This window comes from Halichoerus grypus, chromosome 7 (assembly GCF_964656455.1).
Source record: "Halichoerus grypus chromosome 7, mHalGry1.hap1.1, whole genome shotgun sequence".
NCBI lineage: Eukaryota > Metazoa > Chordata > Mammalia > Carnivora > Phocidae > Halichoerus > Halichoerus grypus.
This window is the reverse complement of record NC_135718.1, coordinates 15650124-15672075: the sequence shown is the minus strand read 5'-3', so window position 1 is coordinate 15672075 and position 21952 is coordinate 15650124. Positions and strand designations below refer to the sequence as shown.

Genomic DNA, 21952 nt, shown 5'->3' with positions numbered 1-21952 from the left:
TTCGCCTCCATCAACTCTTTCCTCTTTGCCTATTTGCCTATAAACGTGCTCAGGATTCTCCCAGGCTTTAAAAAGTGAAGAAAACAGTTTCTTACAGTCTAGTTACTGTCTGATTCCCTGATTCCGTCCACTGCTGGAATTCTCGAAGGTTTGGACTCTGTCATTATTTCTACTTCTTCCTCATCCTTTTATTCCTTAATCCAGGATAATCAGGGCCCATTCATTGCTATTTAAAACGTCTCTCTGAGGGTGGCCAAGTACAGTGACCTTTTCTCAGTTCTTCTTAGGCTTTTGGAGTGTTTGACTGTGTTGGTGATTCCCTCCTTTAAAATGTCTCTCGGAGCACCTGGGTGGCTCAGTTGGTTAAACGTCTGACTCCTGGTTTCGGCTCAGGTCATAATCTGAGGGTCGTGAGATGGAGCCCTGCATCAGGCTCTGCGCTTAGCGCATGGTGGGGAGGGGAGTCCACTTGAGATTCTCTCTCTTTCTCCCTCAGCCCCTCCCACCACTTGCACGTGCATTCTCTCTCTCTCTCTCTCTCAGATAAATAAATAAATAAATGAAATCTTAAAAAAAATAATAAAGTGCCTCTCACTTGGCTTTTATGGTATAAAATAATGCTTTCCCTCTCCAACCATTTCATTATCTTTTTAGCTTTCCTCCTTCCTCCCCTCCCCTTAAATGTCATTGTTTCCCAGAATCTGCCTCACCTCTGACTTCTCGAAGCTATCTTGTCTACACTGGTCTCTATTACATTATTATATCTGTGTCAGTCCCTCTGGTCCTTCTCTTAAGCCCCACCCTCCTATTTCCAAATGTCCCTAGACATTTCCCCTTGAATATCTCTCCAATGTGTTTAACCTGCTAAAAATCTAATATATAATGTCTCCCATCAAATCGGTTCTTCTTAAGCTCTTCCTGTTTCCTGTTCATACTACCACACTTCTTCCAGGAGCTCAGACTTGAAACCTTGACGTTTTTCACCACAACTTCTCTCTGGTCCCCCTAATCAATCAGCACATGCTATCAATCATTCCTTCACAATATCTTTCTATAGGTCCTTCCCTGCTATTATCATTCATTCATTCATTCAGCAAATGTTTGTCCAATGCTTACTGCATGCCATTCTACCAGCACAGTTTTGTTTTGTTTTGTTTTCCTGTCTGATCCCTGCCGATTAATTTAAAGGTGAGCCAGGTATATATTCAGAATATTCTATTCCGATTTTGTCATCTCTATGCTTGCAAACATTTATGGCTGCCCTTTGCCTACTGCAAAATACAGGGTACTCTGTAGGGCCCTAAGGGTTCCATGGTGTTCCTTAAAGACACCAAAGTATGTGAGCGTAATGGGAGGAAGCCCTACAGCCTAACGAGCTTGGCTACCATTTCATAATAATTTTTTTTAAAACTAAAACAAGTTTTAAATTTTTAAAAAAATTTTTTTAAAAGCTAAAAACAAGTTTTTAAAAGTACTGTTTCAGGCTTAGCCTTACACTTAATGCCCTCTTCAATCAAACCTTAAATGATTCTCCAGCCTAATATGCTACTAGCCAGCTACAGGGAGTCCACTTTTTAACCAGACTGTCAGAAAGTGGAAATCAAGTACACCAGCTCTCCATGTCTCTGCTCACACCATTACCTCTTTCCGCAAAAGGTAGAATTTTCCCATGGACTCATCTTCTTATGTCGATTTCTATAACCAACTTTTAAAAGCTAGTTCATATTCCAAAAAAAGCTTTCCTTTTTCCTGAAAGTCTATGAACTTGGTTGCACGAATCTTTCAGGATCTTATTACAATATTTGCTTGATTTTGTTATTTGTATTCATGCCTTATATGCCCTGAAGGAGTTTTAGACTCCTTGAAGGCAATGAGGATGTTCTAAACAATTTTCTATTTGCCACAGTAGCTAACATAGTACCTTATCTATAGAAAGCAATGGATAGGCATGTGTGGAATAGCTGGGCAAATATGTTTTCCAGGGTCTTGTCCTGAAAGGGTCTGCATGAGTTCCTGTCAAAAAGAGAAAAAAAAATTGCACAGTCAGTTTTTTGTAAATATCCATGTAAAAGGATCAAGAGAAAAAAAAAAGGAGGGGGCGCCTGGGTGGCTCAGTCGTTAAGTGTCTGCCTTCGGCTCAGGTCATGATCCCAGGGTCCTGGGATCGAGCCCCGCATCGGGCTCCCTGCTCAGCGGGAAGCCTGCTTCTCCCTCTCCCACTCCCCCTGCTTGTGTTCCCTCTCTCACTGTGTCTCTCTCTGTCAAATAAATAAAATCTTTAAAAAAAAAAGAGAAAAGAAAAGAAAAGGAGGAACCAGGAAAAGGAAGGGCAAATAAGAATAATACATAGAAGGGCGCTTGTGTGGCTCAGTCTGTTAACTGTCCGACACTTGGCTTCAGCTCAGGTCATGATCTCAGGGTCATGAGATTGGGGCTCAACATGGAGTCTGCTTGAAATTCTCTCTCCTTCTACCTCTGCCCCTCCCGCTCATGTTCTCTCTCTCTGAAATAAATAAATCTTAAAAAAGAAAAAGAAAAAAGAATAATATGTAGACAAAGCATACTTTCTTACTTACTCAGTACGACCCAAGAAGGTAAAAAAGGTAAGTAATAATCTTTCTTCACTTGGCATTTAGTTCACTTTCTTTGCACCTTAGTTTTGATGAAGTCGCAAGAGAGACGTGAACTTGTTAACGCTTCCAGTAGCCCTGGAGATAGAAGGGCTGCCATGTTCATTGTATAAAAGGGGAAATTCGGATCATCAATGACTTAAACAGGATACATGACATAGAAATACAGTATAAACTGTGAGGTGCTAGTTACAGGATTCTGATTCCCGGCTTGTGACTCTTCACGTTTTGTCACTCTCCCCAAACTTATGATCTTTTTTTGTGTATAGGAAAGTCATTTTTATTCCCCGCCGTCCTTAGTATTATAATAGCTGCTTTAAAGCCCCCTTTATACACTCAGAAACATCAAGTTAGTGTTCTTTGAGCACTTACTGAGTGTGTATCATTATATACACACACAGCTCCCACTTTAATACAGAAAATCCACAGTGCCAATATTCTCAGCAGATGCCACCAAGAACCCAGCTGAAGCAGGTGGCATGAAGAGCTAAGCACTGTCATGCCAATCTTGAGTCCTCGGGGGATGCAAATGATTCTTTTAATCACTCTTTGCTGGCTTGTCTCTTTTGCTAATGGAGGAGTGGCTACTGCATCCATTTTATATCCATGTAGTGTTGTGCTGTTAACATCACTTGGCTTTTTCCAAGCAGAACTTATAGCTAATGACAAGCTATTGCTGAGAAAATGAATATTTTTCTGAATTCAGTTCTGCATGGGAACAGCTGACCAATTTCCACTGCTGTAATGTGGCTCTTTTGCTCTTGGTTGATTTTGAGTAATCGCTTCCCTTCTGTAGAAGAAAGATTCTATTTGAAGTCCATTGAGAGATTTGGTTCAACAAACTGGACTACAGGTCTCAGAAAAAAGTCTCTTTTGAACCTTCCAATAATAGATTTTCTCTTCTGTTATTTCTGGAACACTTTATCCTTCACAGTCAAGCATGTACATAGTTTTGTTGTTCGCTGTGTTCTGTGTTTGCCATTATGACCCACTTTTTCGACTTGAAGAACAGATAGAAGAAAATTCCTTTTTTATTTCTAATTAATTGTTTGAGTTCCACTTTCCCTCCTCAGTAGGAAGTCCAGTATCTTCTTGAGAACTTCCTCTTCCCAATCTGGGAGACTGAGTACGTGGTCTGTAAGGTGTCAGTCTTATATCTAAATATCAGGGAGAGAAAGATTGGAACCGTGGTCATCTGCATAAGATGTCACTTTCAAAAACTGGTCCTGGGTAGATCTGTGGACCTTGTCAAGCCAGCTTCTTGCTCAGGCTGCAATTATGTCCCGTTTAACTTACTCCTTACAGGGGAAGAATGAAGGGGGGGAAATCGGAGGGGGAGACGAACCATGAGAGACGATGGACTCTGAAAAACAAACTGAGGGTTCTAGAGGGGAGGGGGGTGGGAGGATGGGTTAGCCTGGTGATGGGTATTAAAGAGGGCATGTTCTGCATGGAGCACTGGGTGTTATACGCAAACACTGAATCATGGAACACTACATCTAAAACTAATGATGTAATGTATGGTGATTAACATAACAATAAAAAATTAAAAAAATAAATAAATAACTTACTCCTTACAGCAAGTGTGATAGCAAAATATTTAAATATTGGTAAAGCATGGGCATCAAACAATTAGTACAAATTCTAGCTATAAACATCTGGTGGACATATAGAGCGTCCCAGCTGACTTTTGGTCCTGGGAAACAGTCCTTTTGAGTTTCTGTGCCCACGGTCAGCCCTGTTCCCACAAAGTCCCCGCACAGTGTGGAAGTGGCTGCGCTAGAGGAGTTTCCAGCCTAGACCACATGCTGCTCCAGAGCTAGCCCCCCTCCGGAGCTGTGGATTATTGGCTTACATTTCTTGACACCTTCTTTCTTCAGTGGATGTTATTTCAGGGATATTTTTACTTTTATTAACTACAGGGATGATTTAGAATCTTGGGGAGCAGAGGTGGAGTTCCTTTCCTTCCAGAAGGCCCCTGTATTCATTTCCTAGGGCTGCTATAACAAAGTACTACGAACTGGGGGGCTTAAAACAACTGACACGTATTCTCTCACAGTTCTGGAAGCTGGAAGTCCAAAATCAATGTGTTGGCAGGGCCACGCTCTCTCTGAAATCTGTAGAGAGGAATCCTTCCCAGCCTCCTCCTAGCTTCTGGTGGTTGTGGCCAAGCTTGGAAGTCATTGGATTGCAACACTTTGGTCTCAGCCTCCACCATCTCCCCTTGTGTGTCCGTGTCTCTGTGTCTTATAAGGACACCAGTTATATTCGATTGAAGGCCCACCCTACTCCACTCTGACCTCATCTTAACTAATTATATCTGCAATGACCCTATTTCCAGATAAAGTCACATTCTGAGGTCCTGGGAGTTAGGACTTCAATGTGTCTTTTGGAGGGACACAGTGTACCCCCAAAACAGCTCCTATACTTGCTTACAAATAAGTACACCTCCCCTTCCCAAAGTTCTGCACAGCTGGAGGCAACTCTTTAACAAGAGGCAAAGTACCATGTTATGTAACCTTAACTTAGGATAATAGGTCCCCACTTGCCTACATTTTTATAAGCTACAGAACCACCCAGGAAACTCATTAACAAGACAAAAAAAAAAAGTCTTCTCCAAGGAGACCTTGTGTTACCGCCTATACAGGATTTCTCTTGGGAGAAAACAAACTAAAGCCTATCATATTTGGTTGACCAAAGAAATTAGCTACATGAAGGCAAGAACTCTGTGCTCCCATGTCATATGGGAGCTTTTCTGTTCCAAAAGAATCGAGGGAAATTGTCACAACTCTTGTTTTTAATTAAGAAAATTAAGATTTAGAGAAGTGAAGTGGCTGTCCAGTTTACTCAAATGGTAAGTGACAGAACTGTGATTAAGAATCTTCACATCTACATAGCTCTGACTACCGGACCAAGCTGAATTCCATCCGTCTTTCAAGACTCAGCTGTAGACCCACAACTTTGAAGACAGTATTTTTTTCCTTCCACTGATGGACCATTAATCTGGGAAAGTGAGATTAGAATGAGATCATACAAGGCTTGAATGAGAGCCAGAGGAGTTTAAATCTTATTTATCAGGCAGCAAAGACTTTTTTAAAAAGAAAAATGGCACAATCAGGATTGAACTTTTGGAAGATTAATCTGTAAGGTATATTCAAGGATGATAGAGGAGAATTGGGGACCCAGCAGGAAACCAGTAGGAAAGTCCAGGAGAGGATACAGCATGAGACAAGAACATTGGCAGAAGGCAAAGATGGTTCCAAGGTTTGAGCCTTTAGAAGATAGCACTTCTTTAAAAATAGGGGACACAAAAGGGGCTCATCTGGGAGGGAGGGTGAATTCAGCACTAGAAATACAGAGCATGACACCCTGGTTAGGTGTTCTAAAGGAGATGTCCCATTTATGCTATATGCCTTTTAAAATGAGAGGATTGAGTTTCTAAGTTTGGTCTTTAAAATGCAAAGCTGGTAGCATGTGTCCTGTGGCGCATGTACTCTTGTCAGATCTCTCTTGTGTTGGGATCTCTCCACTCATTGAGTAGCAGTTCACCAATTTTCAGGAGCTGGGGATTCAGAAATGACTGATAGCATCCTGGGTTTCAAAATAATTACAGACCATCTCCTGGCATGAGGGCAATGACAGAGATAAAACAGGAAGTGATGGAGATGGAGAGAAGGTGGTGGGACAAGGAGATCCAGAGAGGCTTTCAGCGAGGCATCTGTGAACTAGATTGTAAAGGAGGACTCAGAGTTGTGTTGGAGGAGAAATGAGTGAGGGTTTTCCCCAGTAAGGTCACAGCAAGAGCAAAAGCAGAGAGGGAAAGGATATGGATGCCTGGGTAATTGTAAGTGGGCCCACAAGTGTTCAGCACAGGGGATAGGGAGGAGGTGGAAAGGCCATTTTCACAATGAGAAAAAAACAAAACAAAACAAAACTGCTCCAGTCAGAGTGAGGAAGTGGGAGACCAGGAGGGAGGAGCGGGGATCAAAAATAGAATTTCAATCTTAGAGAATATGAAGTTTTCAGGCTTGTAGGAACCATCAGAGACCATTCTGCACCAGCCACCTCAATTTATGGATAAATAAATAAAGCCCAGAAAGCTTCGATGGCTTGCTCAAGGTCACACAGATAAGCTAGGACTTAAGCTCCCAGATCAATGTCCTGGCTCCTGTCTCCTCAGTGAAGACTCAGAACGGGAAAGTGGCTGCTCAAACCCAGACACAGCAATGCCAAGGCTTTGGATTCTTACGCCAGCGCTCCTTCCTCCACCCAGAGATCACTGCTGTGGACTCTGTCCCTCCAAACTTCATACGTTGACACCGAATCCCCAAAGCGATGGTATTTGGAGGTGGGGCACTCGGGAGGTGATTAGGACCTGGGGGAAGGGCCCTCGTGAGTGGATTAGCACCCTTACTGAGCACTCCTCGAGCTCCCTTGCCCCTTCCGTCACGTAAGGACACAGGGAGAAGACACTCTTCCATGAACCAGGAAGTAGGCTCTCGTCAGGCGCCGAGTTTGCAGGTACCTTGATCTTAAGGCTTTTTAGCCTCCAGAACGGCGAGGAATAAATTTCTTTTGTTTATAAGCCATCTAGTCTAGGTATCGTTGTAACAGCTGGAACAGACTAACACAATCACAGAGGTGAGGCGGCTGTGAGAAGCCACGACAGCCATGCTGTCATCATGGCAGTGATGTGACTGACAGGAGGCCAAGATAAAGGTGGTGAAAAGTGAAGAGTTTGACCCACTGTGAGCCAGGGTGTGGGAAACATGATTAGCAGGGATGCTGGAAGTCTTCCAAGGCACCAGCAGCGGAAAAGGCCAGGACCCAGGGTCTAGAATCATCCAAGAGGATGAGGTGTTCCAGAGGCAGAAGAGAGTGGGGGCTGGGTGGAACACGCTGACGATGAGGACTCACTCTCCAAGAGCAGTTGTTATTGCAAAACAGAGGTGGAAGCAGAGCCTGAGGGGGTGGCGAAAGTGCGTTCCCCTAGGGTCCCCTCTTCCCTACAGGGGTTTTGACAAAGTGGTCATGGACAGGACTTAGAAATCACAGTGATGGAAAAAGTGAATTCCTCAGGACATAGAGTATGAGATTAGAAGTTCTACCTAGGGTAGTGTGAGGGAAGGTGCTGTTGAGCCAAAAAGGAAGGAGAATGTGGGTGGCAGGGACAGGAGATGGGGGTTTGAGGGCAGGATGGTGATTTTCTAATGTACAGTTGAGGGAGCAGAATTTGGGGAGCCCCTGGAGGCCTGTGCTTATTATGGCCAGTGAGACATGATTAAGCACCTATTATAGGCCAGGCACTGGGCTAAGTGCCGGGGATGCCTGTCTGCCAACCCTTACCCGATCGCTCTGAGGTAAGTAGAGTTGTCCTCATTTTATTTTATTCTTTTATTTATTTATTTTTGTTTTTTATTATCTTTTTTTTTTTTTTTTTTTTAGAGAGACAGGGTGTGTGTGCACACACGTGCAAGCAGGGTAGGGGGCAGATAGATAGGGACAGAGAGAATCTTAAGCAGGCTCCACACCCAGCACAGAGCCCAACTCAGGGCTCAGTGTCCCGACCCTGAGAGCATGACCTGAGCCAAAATCGAGAGTCAGATGCTCAACTGACTGAGCCACCTAGGCGCCCCTGTCCTCATTTTATTTTATTTTTATTTTTTTTAAGTTTTTACTCAAATTCCAGTTAGTTAACACCAAGTGAGTTGTCCTCGTTTTATAGATGAGGAAATTGGGGCACAGAAAGTTAAGTGACATACCCAAGGTCATGTAGCTGATGAGTGGTAAAGGCAGAATTTGAAGTCCATCTGGCTCCAGAGTCCAACGATGCCTTACATCCTCCACAAAAGGGGACAGCAGCAGGAGAGGAACTGGGGTAAGGGCCCCTTCCAGCCCTGAAGTTATGGTAGGGTGTGGTTTCTGTAAAACTCATTCTCTTAGAAAAAGGTATCTTGAAAAAGAGAATGTGGGTTTGCATCCCGTCTCTGCCACTAGGAGCTTAGTGACTTAGGATAAATTACTTAACCTTACTGAGCCGACCTTTGCTTTTTATAGAGATGCTATAATGAAAGTAATAATCAAGGTACCAATTTTAGCAGAGCATCCAGGGTGTTCCTATTAAAACATAAATCATATCCTGTCATCGCTCGGCTCAAACCCATCCAATAGCTTCTGAACTTATGGTAAAAACTGGTCTTTACAGTGGCCTGCAAGACCCTAGACCATCTGGTCTTTGAACTCACCTGCTGTTCCTGGCTCCCTCCCTCCCTAGCTCCAGCGACAATCAGGTCTCCTGCTGTTCCTTGAAGACACCAGGCACACCTGCGCCCCAGATATCTTAGTTCACTCCCTCACTCCCCTAATTTGTTAATCAGAACTCTCCGTGAGGGCTTCTTTCTCCCTCACGTAAAATTGTTCTATTCTGCTTCTCCACTGCCCCAGTTATCTGTTGCTGTGTAACAAATCTCCCCCAAAACTTAGTGGGCTAAAACATCAACAAACATTTTATTTCTCATAGTCCCTGAGGGTCAGGAATTCTGCAAGGGCTCAGCTGGAAGGTTCTGGCTTCTGGATCTCTCTCATCTGGTCATAGTCAGATGGTGGCTAGAACTGGAAGAATGAAGGTTTCAAGAAGCTGGGGCTGGCCAGGTCTCTCTTTCTCTCTTCACAGTCTCAGGTCCCTGCAGGTGAACTCTCCATGTGGGCTCACTTGAACTACCTTACAGCAGGGGGGCCTCAGGGCAGTGGACTGTTAATGTGGTGGCTGAGCCTTCACAGGTGAACATTCCAGCAAGTGAGGTGGGAGCTGCATCTCATACAAGCCACATATTCTATTGGTTGAAGTCACAAAACTATCCCATTTCAAGGGAAGGAAAAAAAGAACCCACCTCTTAATTGGAGAAAGGTCAAAGCCAAACTGTAACAAGAGCCCATGGGATGGGAGATACTGTTGCCACCATATGGGAACAATTCAACCTGCCGCACCTCCTTCACTTCTTCCTCACCTCACGTGCCACTTACCTGACATTTCTTTTCTTTTCTTTTTTTTTTAAGACTTTATTTATTTATTTCTTAGAGAGAGTGCATGCATGAGCAGGGGGAGGGGCAGAGGGGGAGGGACAGAAGGAGGGAGAGGGACAGGTAGGCTGTGCTGAGTGCAGAGCCCGACACAGGGCTGCTTCATCCCATGACCCTGAGATCATAGCCTGAGCTGAAACAAAGAGTCGGACGCTCAACCTACCGAGCCACTGACATTTATTTTCTATGTTGTCTGTCTTCCTGCACTAAAATGTCAGCCTGATTTGTTCACTGCTGTGTTCCTAGGGCCTAGAACAGAGTCTGGCACACGGTATTCAATAAGTACTTGCCAAATGAATGAATTATGTCTTTTAATCCTAACTATAGGTCTTGAAGTTAGATATTAATATAACTATCTTATAGATGAGGAAAGCGAGGCCCAGGAGGGTTTGGTAACTTATGCGGGATCCTCAGCTGCAGAGTGGAAGAGCTGGGATTTTGACGTGTGTCTTGCCTTTTCCACTATTCCAGGCTGCTCACCATCAGCAGCCCCTCTCTGGACTCCCCTCTGCTCGGTACTCCCAGCCCTGCCCAGAGATACACACTGCCCCGCGCAGACCACAGTTCAATTTTGCCCCTAAGCCGAGAGCAAAGCAATTACACTTTAAATCCCCTTACGGCAGATATTTCTGAGCATGTTCAGGGGTAACCAGCACATTTTGCGTTCAGATTTTATTTCTGATTTGCTGGGAAAAGGCAATTAAATGAAAGGTTACGCAGCTTTTTTAAATGGCCAACTCAAACTTTTGGCTTATTTTTTGCCCTGCTGTCTTTATAGGCATTTTACCAATATTTATCACTACCTCCCTCAGGGAGCCCTCAGATCTGTGATATTTGAAATAACAAAGCCTCTCCGTTGTGGGCCCTTTAAAAGGTTCACGGTAAAACTGCACCATTAACATTCACAGTTCCTCATTTATGAGGCCGGATTGCACTTATTTCCATATTCCTCACTGTTTTGCCAATGAGGATTTCATATAATAGTGTTTGAAGGCTAAAGACTTCAAAGCAAATTCTTTACCATCTTTATCTTGAAAAATATTCAATATTTGTATAATTAAAGTGAAGTCTTCCTAGAGAAAATGACAATTCAAATAATCTTAAATGTACCTCCAAGAAAGAAGCTGTCAAAATGACATTTAGCTGTATGGTCACATTCTCCAAGACGGCTGCTTCTCCTCCTGATTTCTTGTAATCTTTGAAGGTTATGTCACGGCTGACTTCAGATCACTTTTTAAATTATTACGGTCTCCCTTCAGTGTGAGTTCTGAGGGTGAGGGGCTCTGTCTTCCCTTTGCTCCACATTTTGTCTCCTGCATTGTTACCAGCCTTTTAAAACAAAAGCCAAAACAACAAAATCTTCCTTGACCCAGGTTTTGCCCCTAGTTACTATCCTATTACTCTTTTCCCCTGTACCAAAGCTTTTCAGTAAATCTGCGTACCTGTCTTCATTTTCTCATCTCCTAAATACATGGCAAAGATTTGACAGTGACCTCCAAGCTCATTAGCAATTAATCTAAGGGAATTTCTCAAGTTCTTTTTTTAATTGACTGCCCCCCTGTCTGCCTCTCGGGTTTTCACTTCACACTCCTCACTTGGCGCCCTACTCAGTGTTCAAGCATCCCTTCATCTAGGATGTCTTCAGAGTAGCTCAAGAGTTGGTATCATAATCCATACATCCTTGTGCCTGGGGCTGGCGAGGACATTCAGGAAGAAGAGGAGGAAGCTGGAAGGAGCTCAGGAGAGGGCTGGGGAACTGGGTCCATCTTGGGGGGAGGGGGACCTCCCAGCTTTAAACTTGGTGTTCAGAGGGCCTTGGAGAACTTGACCTGGGCCAAAACTAATTCTTGAGGTCCAGTCCAGTGGTCAGTAGGGATTTCCAGACAGTGCCTCTACTCATTCAATGAAAATTCACCAAGTGTCAATTCTGCGTTACGCATTGTGCTAGGTGCGGAAGATGCTAAGGTCCTTAAGTTGCTCACTGGGGAAGCAGACAGACAGAAAAGTAAACCCACAAGTATGAAAAAAGAGTATAATTCAGCAATGGTGTTCATATCAATGGTCATAGAAACAAATGTCATTGTCTTTATTTCATCAATTGCTCTTTCGAGAGTTTGATATGGGATGTAGTATATTGGAGAAGCATGATAGTGATTGCTTTTCACAATCGGGCACATGAATAAATAAATACGATGCTTTGGTATTTTTATAAATAGCTGTTAAGAGCCACCAGAAAACCTGGAAACTCTTAAAGCTTTGCCATGCTACCTCCTCTAGAATCTTGCATTTTACACATTCTTTCCCCACGCAAACACCTGTTTTCTTCATTGCTTAGTCTGTTTAAACCTCACATCCCTCCACCATCTCTTATTTAGTCCCATCCATTAATTCTCCTGTCCCAAATGAAACAAAAATGACAGACTGTCTAACCAAGGAGAGTAGATTTTCAACAGGCAGTATTTCACAAGTAGGAGGAAAGAGTCAAGACAGGTATGATAAACAAAATAAGCTAATAATGTTATAGTGTAACAACTTTCAGCCATACATTCCAAAAAAATTTAAGACCTTAAGAGACATGTCTGCCATGGAAGAAATAAAAACTTTAAGAGACGATGTAGAAAATAACAGGAAGAGTGAATTTTTCAACTTATGGTATGTGGTCAAAGCTTGCTCATTGCCAAATTCATCATCATAAATGCTTTCTATTATTTAAAGCATAGGTTTTAGGTTTAGTTAGACCTGATCCAAATCCCGATGCTGCCACTTGCTGAATGACCTTCAATGACCTTGCCTCTCTCAGCATCTGTTTTTCTATAAGTAAGGTGGAATACTGATGGCTTGCAGTGAGGAATAAACGTACGGAAAATGTCAAGAATAGCATCTGGTATTGGAGTAGGTACTTGACAAGTCGTAGCTGCAAGTGAAGATTTATTTAAGAGTTCTAGTTTTGTCCTACAACTATTCAATGAATTTTTAAAAAAGGAATACATAGATTTTCTCAGCTATTCAAGAGCTTTGAAATGATAGAAATGTGTCATACCTGTCTTCATCTAAGAAATTCATCTTTGTTCACTTATTTTGACTTGCTGTGAGTGTTTCTGGCAATTTTTAATTAAGCCCTCACAGATTTTATACCATTAGTTATGTGGTAAGCCAATTATTTGTGAAAATAATATTCTTGCTTCCTTTGGGGGAATTTCCTCCATAGAAATATACAGCATCCAATTTGATGTGCTACAATTTCAGATATTGAAAAAGGACTTTAATTTGAGAAGGGGTCCGTTTGGATTATTGAGATTCTACGACCTGAAACTGCTCTGTTAGTTCTGTTGTTCTGGCTTCTGGGAGAGGAGGAGAGGAGGAGATATGAATTCAATTAGCACCTTGGTGTTTTCTTTATCCTTCATTTCAGTACGGGAGATGCTTCATATGCACAGTGGTGTCAGGTTACATCAAAAGAGGGGGAAACAGTTTCTTGATTTTTAATTTGCTACCAAAAAGGAAAGGCACCCATTTTGTTCCGCTCTAATTAGTATGGGAGCTGGTGCATGACTTTGAGGGCAGGCAGATGCTTCAAAGGCGGTGTAACCGAGATCTTTATTAATTTCCATGCAGGGTTTTTGCTTCTGCCGAGTCTAGGCCGAAGGTAACAGCCCAGGAAGATGAGCAATGCAGAGTGCTAACCAACCTAAGCCAGGTGTTATCAAGAACAAGTCACGGTGGTGAGAAAATGGCATGTTCACAGTCTCCCACTTCCTTCTCCATCAGAAATACAACGTTGATTATTTTATTTAGGGATTCGAAAAATTATTTTAAAGTCAGTAACAAGTCTAATTATAAAGACATTTGCTGTGAAGGTGCTGGGATTAAGGCTAGTTTGCCACCCCCTCTTTTGGAGAAAGCCAGAATGGAATCATGCAGAATGTTCACTCTGCCACCAAGTCCTGCTTTTCTAATGAGGAAACAGAGGCCCATGTGGCAAACTAAGGATTAAACGACTAGTTAGCGCTCTGGTCCTTTCATTAAGCACTGAAATCTTGATCCAGTAATAGATTTGTCCGGTAAAAGGAGCTTCCCTAACTAACTGGTTCTCACTCATGTTCTTCAAAGGGCCTCTGCGGTCCTCTACACACCTCCGGAGGGGACTTCGCCTCCACTGCTGAGAGACCAAAGCCTAACCTGTTACAAGTGACATTCTGCAGCTCATGTCCCAGAAACACTAGCATGCCTGAGCTCCAGCAAGGCTGCCTGGGTGGTCAATCCATTTAATTCAGTGAGCACTTCGTTCTAGTTAGCTGAGCATCTACTTTGTGGCAGGCACTGTGGAGGTTCATAGATGAGAGAAACACTGAGATCCTACCCTAGCCTATAAAAACATCATGTAGGGAAATGTTTAAAATGTAGGTAAGCTCCGGGGCTTCCTATAGGCTAGACGTCAAACTGAAATGCCTGCAGAGGCCCAGCTGACAACATAAATGAGTGATTTTGGCTGGATGTGAAACAATTTGGGTTTGGGGGGTGCAGTGCTGTGGGCTGTTTCCAGCTGGAGAGTGCACTCCTGTTTTAAAGGGACAGCCAATTGTGTTCCCATGCAGAAATGCAGGGCCAGTCTGGCCAATACTGAAGATTTCTCAGGAAAAGCCAGAAAGCTCAATTTTTGGGTAAAATCCCTCAAAAGGACTGTGCAGGCCAAATGGACCCAGCCCAGTTTGCTGTCTCCCACTTAGCCATGTGCAGAGCGGTCCCAGAGAGCAGGGCGCAGTGCCCTTCAGAATCCCCATTCTTTTTCATCCTCTGCCACAGCTTTCCTCGTCCTTTCTTCTCCCCCAGCCCCCTCTGGCCCAGGCTCGGGTTCAGCAGATGTTCCAGAGGAACACAGAGCATCGGTCATGGGCTCAGTATAAACAACCTTGAGCAACACTACTCTGGGGTAAGCACCTCACTGTAGACTTGCAATTTTTTTAAAAAGGCAATATTTATGATTTTCCTCTTTCAGGGAAGAGCTGTATCCATTTGGTAAGCACTTGGAGGCTGACACGGGTTAGCGCTGTACGAAGATGCACAGTAGAGACCTCCATTCTGCAATGAGTGAAAACGGTGTCAAATGCCACGTGAAAGTCACTGCCAGAAACATTACATTAGTGTTCAAACTGGGTTAAAAAGTTCTAAAGGGACCAATGGGCCAACCATTAAAAGACCTGCGTGTGACCCCTCTATCTTTCTCTCCTCTCTTTTTTTAAAGATTTTATTTAATTAAGGGTGCTTGGGTGGCTCAGATGGTTAAACATCTGCCTTAGGCTCAGGTGATCTCCTGGTCCTGGGATTGAGCTCCAGGAGCCCCATGTCTGGCTCCCGGCTCAGCAGGGAGCCTGCTTTTCTCTCTCCCTCTGCCCCTCCCCCCCCCACTCATGCTCACTCTGTCTCAAATGAATAAATAACATCTTTTTTTTTAAGATTTTATTTATTCATTTGACAGAGAAAGAAAGAGAGCAAAAGTAGGGGGAGCGGCAAGGAGAGGGCAGGGGAGAAGCAGGCTCCCTGCTGAGCAAGGGAGCCATGCAGGGCTGGGGCTTGATCCCAGGACTCAAATGACTGAGCCACCCAGGGACCCCTTCTCTCCTTCTCTTCAAGAGATAATGTGAATATCAGAACTATAAATGCAGACAGACAGTGCCTTACCATATTTAAAACACTGCCTATGATGCAGGCGTCAGGAGCTGAAGGTTAAGAATGTCAGCCGAGGGGAGCACATGAGGAGTTAATGAGAGATGGGTAACAGAAGGAATGAATGGGATCCGAGGAGAAGGTTCGAGTTACCCCCAAGGAGAGTCTAGAAAAGGGAAGGAACAGACCATCAGAGGACATGGCATGTGTATTGGAAGAGATGACCCTGGAATGCAAAATAGGAAAGTCAAAAGTCAATAGGGGATGATGGACAACAATGAGGTGGGAAAGGATCCGGGGTTATGCTATAGATATATGTAAACATGCACAATGTTATACTGGAAAATGGCTAACCACTGGCCCTCCTGGGGTGGGGGGAAGCCTTGATTTGTAGCATTTGCTTATCATGTGATATAAATACTCCCACAGTGACTAGTTTCAAGCTATCGACGTGAAGGCATTGAAAGCAGAGCCGGGAAGGGATGTGCACGGTTGGGCCCCCGCAAGGTGGAAGGTAAGGAAGGGGACATAACGAGGTCCAAGGAAACTCAAGATCCAGGGGTGCCTCAGCTATGAGAGGTAGCGAAGTCTAAAGAGTGGCTCGAGTAGTGACGGCAGAGGTCCTGAAGCCGGAGAGGTGCACACAGAGATTAGAAGGAGCCCTCCAGCTAGGAGGGTGACTGTGGAGAAGGGGTTGGAGGATAGAGTTTATGATCTAGGTCCTGAAGCCATGGAGGGCAGTGTGACATTGGCTCAAGGTCAGTGATAAAAGTCACGGGATGTTATGCTCCATCGTCCATTGCCAGTTATTGAGCATCTTCTATGGGCATGATGCTGTGTGGACACAGATAAGACAACATTCCTATCCATTTAGTAGGGAGATGAGGCCTGGACACAGGAAATACAGTGTCATGTGACTGGTACAGGTGAAGGACGCTATAGATTAAAAGATGAGGCTCTTAATATTAATAATAGATACCACTTATTTGAGCCCTTACAATGTCCCCAGCATTGTTAGGTACTTTACCTGCATTCCTTTTAATCTTCAGAACAATACATTTAATAGACGAAGAAATGGAATTAGAAATTTTAAATAACTTATCCAAGTTCACACATCTGGCAAGTGGCAGAGTCAGGCTTGAAACCCACATCTTTCTAATGCCAAAAAGCCTGTCCCCCAACCACTGTGCGTACTAGCCCCCTCCCCCTTAAAGACAAGGCTCTGATGGAGATGAAGGAGAGTGTAATAGGAGATTTGGAGTTTCTTTTTAAAAAATTACTCAGCTTGCATATTCCTAAAGAGTCAATTCATGTTAAGAAATAATTTCCCTTGTGCTCGCATGTGACATGTATTTTTAGGATCTGCTGTTAGCAAGTGTATTTTTGTGTGATTGAGTGGGAGAGTGGGAAAGTTTTGCAGAGCTGTTTAAACCAGAATGCAGGGGGCACAGCAGAGACTTTAAAATCTCTGTCATCTAATGTCTTGGAAAAACCACAAAGAGATGTGTTCTCAATTTATTATTCTATGTACATCCCCAGATGAATGACTAGTTAAAGGTATTGTTAAAGCATTTTAAATGACCCACTTCCAGCAGCGAACAAAATCACTTACTGTGCCAAGCCAACTGGCATTTCTGAGATTATAAAACCACAAAGTGAGGAAAACGTTAAAACTGCTAAAGCAAAAATGATACACAATAATGGAGAAGGATAAAAACTGAGCTTTATTGTCTGCATAGGCAGATGGCTGACCACTAGGTGGGCCTCAGTGTAATGTCCAGGGTAATTGGCTGCTGGGGTTTTTCTGGCGAGGAAGCTTCAGACTTCAGCTTGGTACACAAAATCCTGGCGCATTTCTTTCCTATGCCCTGCTCCCTGCCTTCTCCTCACGACTAGATCTGACAGTTGATCCCAGCAGGCAATTGAAAACAGAAAGCTACCTTTATCTTAAAATGCTATTCTGGAAATAACGACATGAAAAGTAATTAAGGACCGGATTTCCTATCCACCATTCTCTTCTGCATGTACAATTACCCGCAGATATAAAATTGCCTGCTTTGATAATTATACCCTCCAAATGAGGGGCAAGTGGCTAATTATGCCCACATGTGGCCGATTGCACTCTCCATTAGCCAATTATGTGCACGATTATTTGTGCACATAAATAATTGTACTCATGGAAAATAGCCGACCTCCTTTCAAATGCTCCTGCTTTGAGTGGCTGATGGAGCGACTGTCACACTGGAAATGTGTGTGAAAGAGTTGGGAGTGAAAGAGTATCTGATACCAGGAAACGCACAAGGGACCAGAGCTTGCGGGTGGCGCTGAAGCAAATGGCAGTGGGAGTCCAGGAGAGCAGGAAGGACCACAGGACGGAAGGGCTAGCCTGTGGGTGAGGAAGGTGCTTCCGATGTTGGCTGAGTGGCTCACGTGTGGTGACCTTGGGCAAGTCATTAACCTTCCCTCCGTCCTACTGGTTCTGCATACACAATGAGGATGATAATAATGCCCAAGTCTCAGCTCTATTGTAGGATGGATCCGACAATTCAAAAGGATTTGCAGTCTACTTCGGATAAAAGCACTACGTAATATGAGGCATTATGATGTGGATCAGCACGTTTCCAATTGCCAAGGAAAGGTAATGACCCTCCTTAGCAAACCAGGACCTCTGGCTTGGAGGGAAAGGAGGTGTGATAAGGACAGGAAGCTTGATCCCCCAGGGCACTGATGAGACACCAGAGAATGACGTAGTCATACAGAATTCATTCATTCATTCATTCATTCGCTCCTTCAACAGACAAGAGTCAGCCTTTCACATGGAGCTGCTCTGATTAGTAAATGAGGGGAACTTTTACTTCACGCCTAGGAAATCTGGCATGGGTTTTCGCAGTTTGATTGGCAGGCAAACTCAATGCCAATGAATGCTGTGAGGTAGGGTCACTTTTAACAACGCAAGAACTTTGGTTTTCATGCCAATACTAACAAGCAGTAGATGTCACAGTGTCAAGGGTAAGGCCAAGAGGCAAGATAGCAGCTTTGCTACCTGCCTGTGCTCCCATCTTCCCTTTCACACACAGTAGGAGGAAGTATTCTGTCTCATGGGGGGAAGGAAAAAGATTCGCAGAGGCAAAAATGCTAAGTTAGTTTTGAAAGAAGAGGTGTTTGCCAGATGGGTGGGACATAGGGGGATGTGGTCATATTATAGGAAACCAAGGTATAAAATTGCCTGGTCTAGGGTTAAATGTGTGGACTCTGAAACCAGACTCTGCCTGGGTTTGAATCCTGACTGTGTGATATTGAGCAACTTACTTAACCTCTCTGTGTTTCTGTCCACTCTTATAAAATGGGGATTATAATAGACTATGTCATAAAGTTTTGTAAGGGTCCAATTAATACATATATAAATAGAAGTATTTAGAGCAATGACTAATGCAGAAGAAGCACTATCTGGCATTATTTTAATTACTAGACTAAAAATAGACCAAAAAGTCCATCCAAGAAAAGCAGTACTAGTGGTTCTCAATCTTTAGTATATCTAAAAATCACATGCATAACTGAGCAAATAAAGCAAATTCCTGGGTTCCATCCTCAGAGATTCTCACTCACTAGGTTGGGCTAGAATCCAGGATAGCTTCACTTCAAACAAGCATCTCCCGAATCCCACCCCGTGTGATTCTGAGGCAGGTGATCTGCAGACCAGGCTTTGAGAAATAGAATCACACAGAAGTGGCTCTGACCACATCCCATTTCTTACCTGGCATATCTAACATGTGAGAAGGAGATTCTAAGGCCTTGTGTTGAAGGTCTTTTTCTGGGATTTCTGCTTACAAGAGCCTCTTCAGGAACAGGCAGTGAGAACCCAGAATGGCAATAACAAGTCTCCTCCAAAGCAGAACTGTGTCTGCGCTGTATGGTCAGATGGGCACACTGGCAGCTTCGTCCTCTAACTCTTCTGTGTTTTCAGGAGACGGGATTTTTTTAAAAAAAAATTAGTATTATTATTATGAGATGAATCTCATGTCTCTAATTCTATAAATAAGGAAACCAAAGCATAAACATCTGCACTTAGGGGAACAAGTTACCAAAGCCAGATTGCTCCCCTCTCCGGGTGATTCCCAGCAGTGGGAATGAAGGTGGACTTGCCCACAGTGCAAAATATTGACCTGTGGCTGGAGGCTCTGCATTTGCCAGAAAGAACTCGTTCTGCCTGCGGTGCGTCAATGCTTAAGGTAAGCGGTTCTTCAAGAAGCTGGTTTTGAAAGCCTGGCTTCCCTAAATAGGAACATTCTAATGGTAGCAAAAATGAAAACGTCTTCTGAGTTGAAAAGGGACCCGCGGCATAATGGTTATCACACACTCCTCTCCCTGGGCGATGAGCAGATGGCTGGCTGGCCTCCACCCCCAGGGGCCGAAGGCTGAAGCAATCGTAGACAAGATACCAGGGATACGGGACACTTTCCAGAAATATGTTGTTGGCATAAAAAGAAATAATTGATTCATGATAATAAAAATGTTGTACTTAAATCCTATCCCCCAAAAAGAAATTTGCTTTCCCCATATCTACATATTGAAACTTCATGAAGACACGTTCCCCTAAAAACCCACTAGTGCCGGAATGTGTGTTATACTTTGTGATGTATTCACACAGATCTCATAGACCCGGTCAGGAATCACAGATAGTAAAGGTCATCTGCTCCCTGCCTAAAGCCTGAACCCTCTGCATTTCATCCCTAAGAACAGCCTCTCCCCTCTGCTGGAGGGTGGATTTAGCGGCCCGCTGTCCTCAGCCCTGCTCTAGCTGACATTTTCATCCCCAGCTTCCAGATGAAAACATCGGAGGCATGCTTATCTGGAAAGAGCCCGTCAGGCCGGAGGGAGGGACTGAATCTAACAAGATGATATGTGATAATGATAATCGTGAAGCCGAACTCCAGACCGGAGGAATTGAGTAGCACATTTTTGAGAACAGTGGAGATGAACTCTGGTGGCTGGGCACTTCTCTGTCTCTCTGCCTGCCAGAGAAGCCCATTCCATCTGGATGGCTCAAACTGTTGGAAAGCTCTTCTCCACATGGTGCTCATGTACCTTCAATCCATTCTTACGGTCGTGGGGGCCTTGCTCGCCCCGGCTTCCCCTATCTCTCCCTTATGTGTTCCCCTTCTGCCTTACCCCCCTCCTCCTGACTAACGAGTGCCAGCCACCCCGGGGCCTTTTCTCTGGTCCTTAATGGACCAAACCCGTTCCTGCCTCCAAGTTCTTACACCTGCTGTCCCACCTCTTCGCAAAGCTGCCTCCTTCCCGTCCTTCAGACTCAGCCCAGATGTCTCCTCGCCCAGGGTCAAGTGAGGCCCCCCCTTCCTCTCACTCTCTGTACCCTGTTAACTCCCTTCTAGCACTCACCAACATTTATATTTGCTTAAAAATGTAGCTATTTGTACACTCTCTCTCCTGTCCCCCTCGTTCACTGCAAGTCTTCATAAGCTGATAATTTAAACTCAGTTCATAGATATCAGACCTGTTACTCCATTATATATCATTTATGGTCCATACTGTGTTGATAAGTTTATTTTAATTGTATTAGGTATGAAGAGAGCAAGGGTATTTGTTCACTTGTTCTTACCTAGGGATGTATCTAAAAAAGATTTAAAGTAGACATTTTGAGGGCCAAATATGTGTGATGACAAGGCGATCTTCTGTTCCTAGATATCTAGCTCTTCCAGCTCACTGTCCCGGCCTGGGCATGTCAGGCCTCGGGTCCCCTTCAGACCACGTGGTCTCTGGAGCTGTGGCTCTCCGTGGTTGGCAGGTGGTGCCTGAGTCGGCCACAGGGATGGGAGGCCGGTTGCACGGGACCGGGTCAGTCCTGACCTGGCCGGCGGGCCGGAGCTGTCGGGAGCCGAGGAGGTGGGTAGCTGCTGCTGTGAACTCCCTTCTCCCGAGACTGCCAAATGGCCATCAGACAGTGATAATGACTTTTGATTTAGGTTTGAACAGAGCAGTCCCTTGGGCCATTTACTGTGCTGTATCATCCTTTCTGGAAAGTGCTCTCTAAGTAACTGCCCAGCAGAATGAGGAAATAAAATGCTCACAGAGGGGGAAAGAAAAAAACAAAACACAGAAAGCCTGACTTTTCGTAACACGGTGTTTAGGTCTAGAACTGGATCGTGAAAGGGGCTTAAATTTTCTGTAATCATTGCAGAGAACACTCAGTTATCCCCTCCCTACCCTTCACACCTGCCTGCCTCTGTCTCTCCATCACATACACACACACACACAGTCATTGCCAATAGTAATAGAGTTGCTTCTTTACCTCTTGGAAAGAAACCTCATTCTGATGAAGACCGTGCTGACTAGCCTGGCTCGTAATTGTGGAGACAATGCTTTATGCCGATATCTTTGCACAGCTGAAGGGCCTGGTGGAAGCTGTCCTCTAAACAAAATAAGATAGAAAGATTCCTGCCAAGGGTTGGCAAAACTGCAGTCTTCTCTCCTCTCCCCAACGCTCACAGCTTCGGGCGGGGGGGTGGGGGGTGGTGACAAGCACGCGTGGGCAGGGTCCCCTGAAGGGAAGATGGGGG

The 21952-nt window shown here is 44.2% G+C and overlaps 1 long non-coding RNA gene across 1 annotated transcript in view; it reads right to left on the bottom strand.

The window, feature by feature from the left end:
• LOC144382538 (uncharacterized) overlaps positions 1-19804 on the bottom strand; it is a 49504-nt gene extending 29700 nt beyond the window's left edge. Inside the window, exon 1 of the long non-coding RNA XR_013449607.1 lies at positions 19129-19804. This is a non-coding gene — a long non-coding RNA (uncharacterized LOC144382538). The remainder of the gene's footprint in view (positions 1-19128) is intronic.
• Between the last annotated feature and the right edge of the window lie 2148 nt (positions 19805-21952).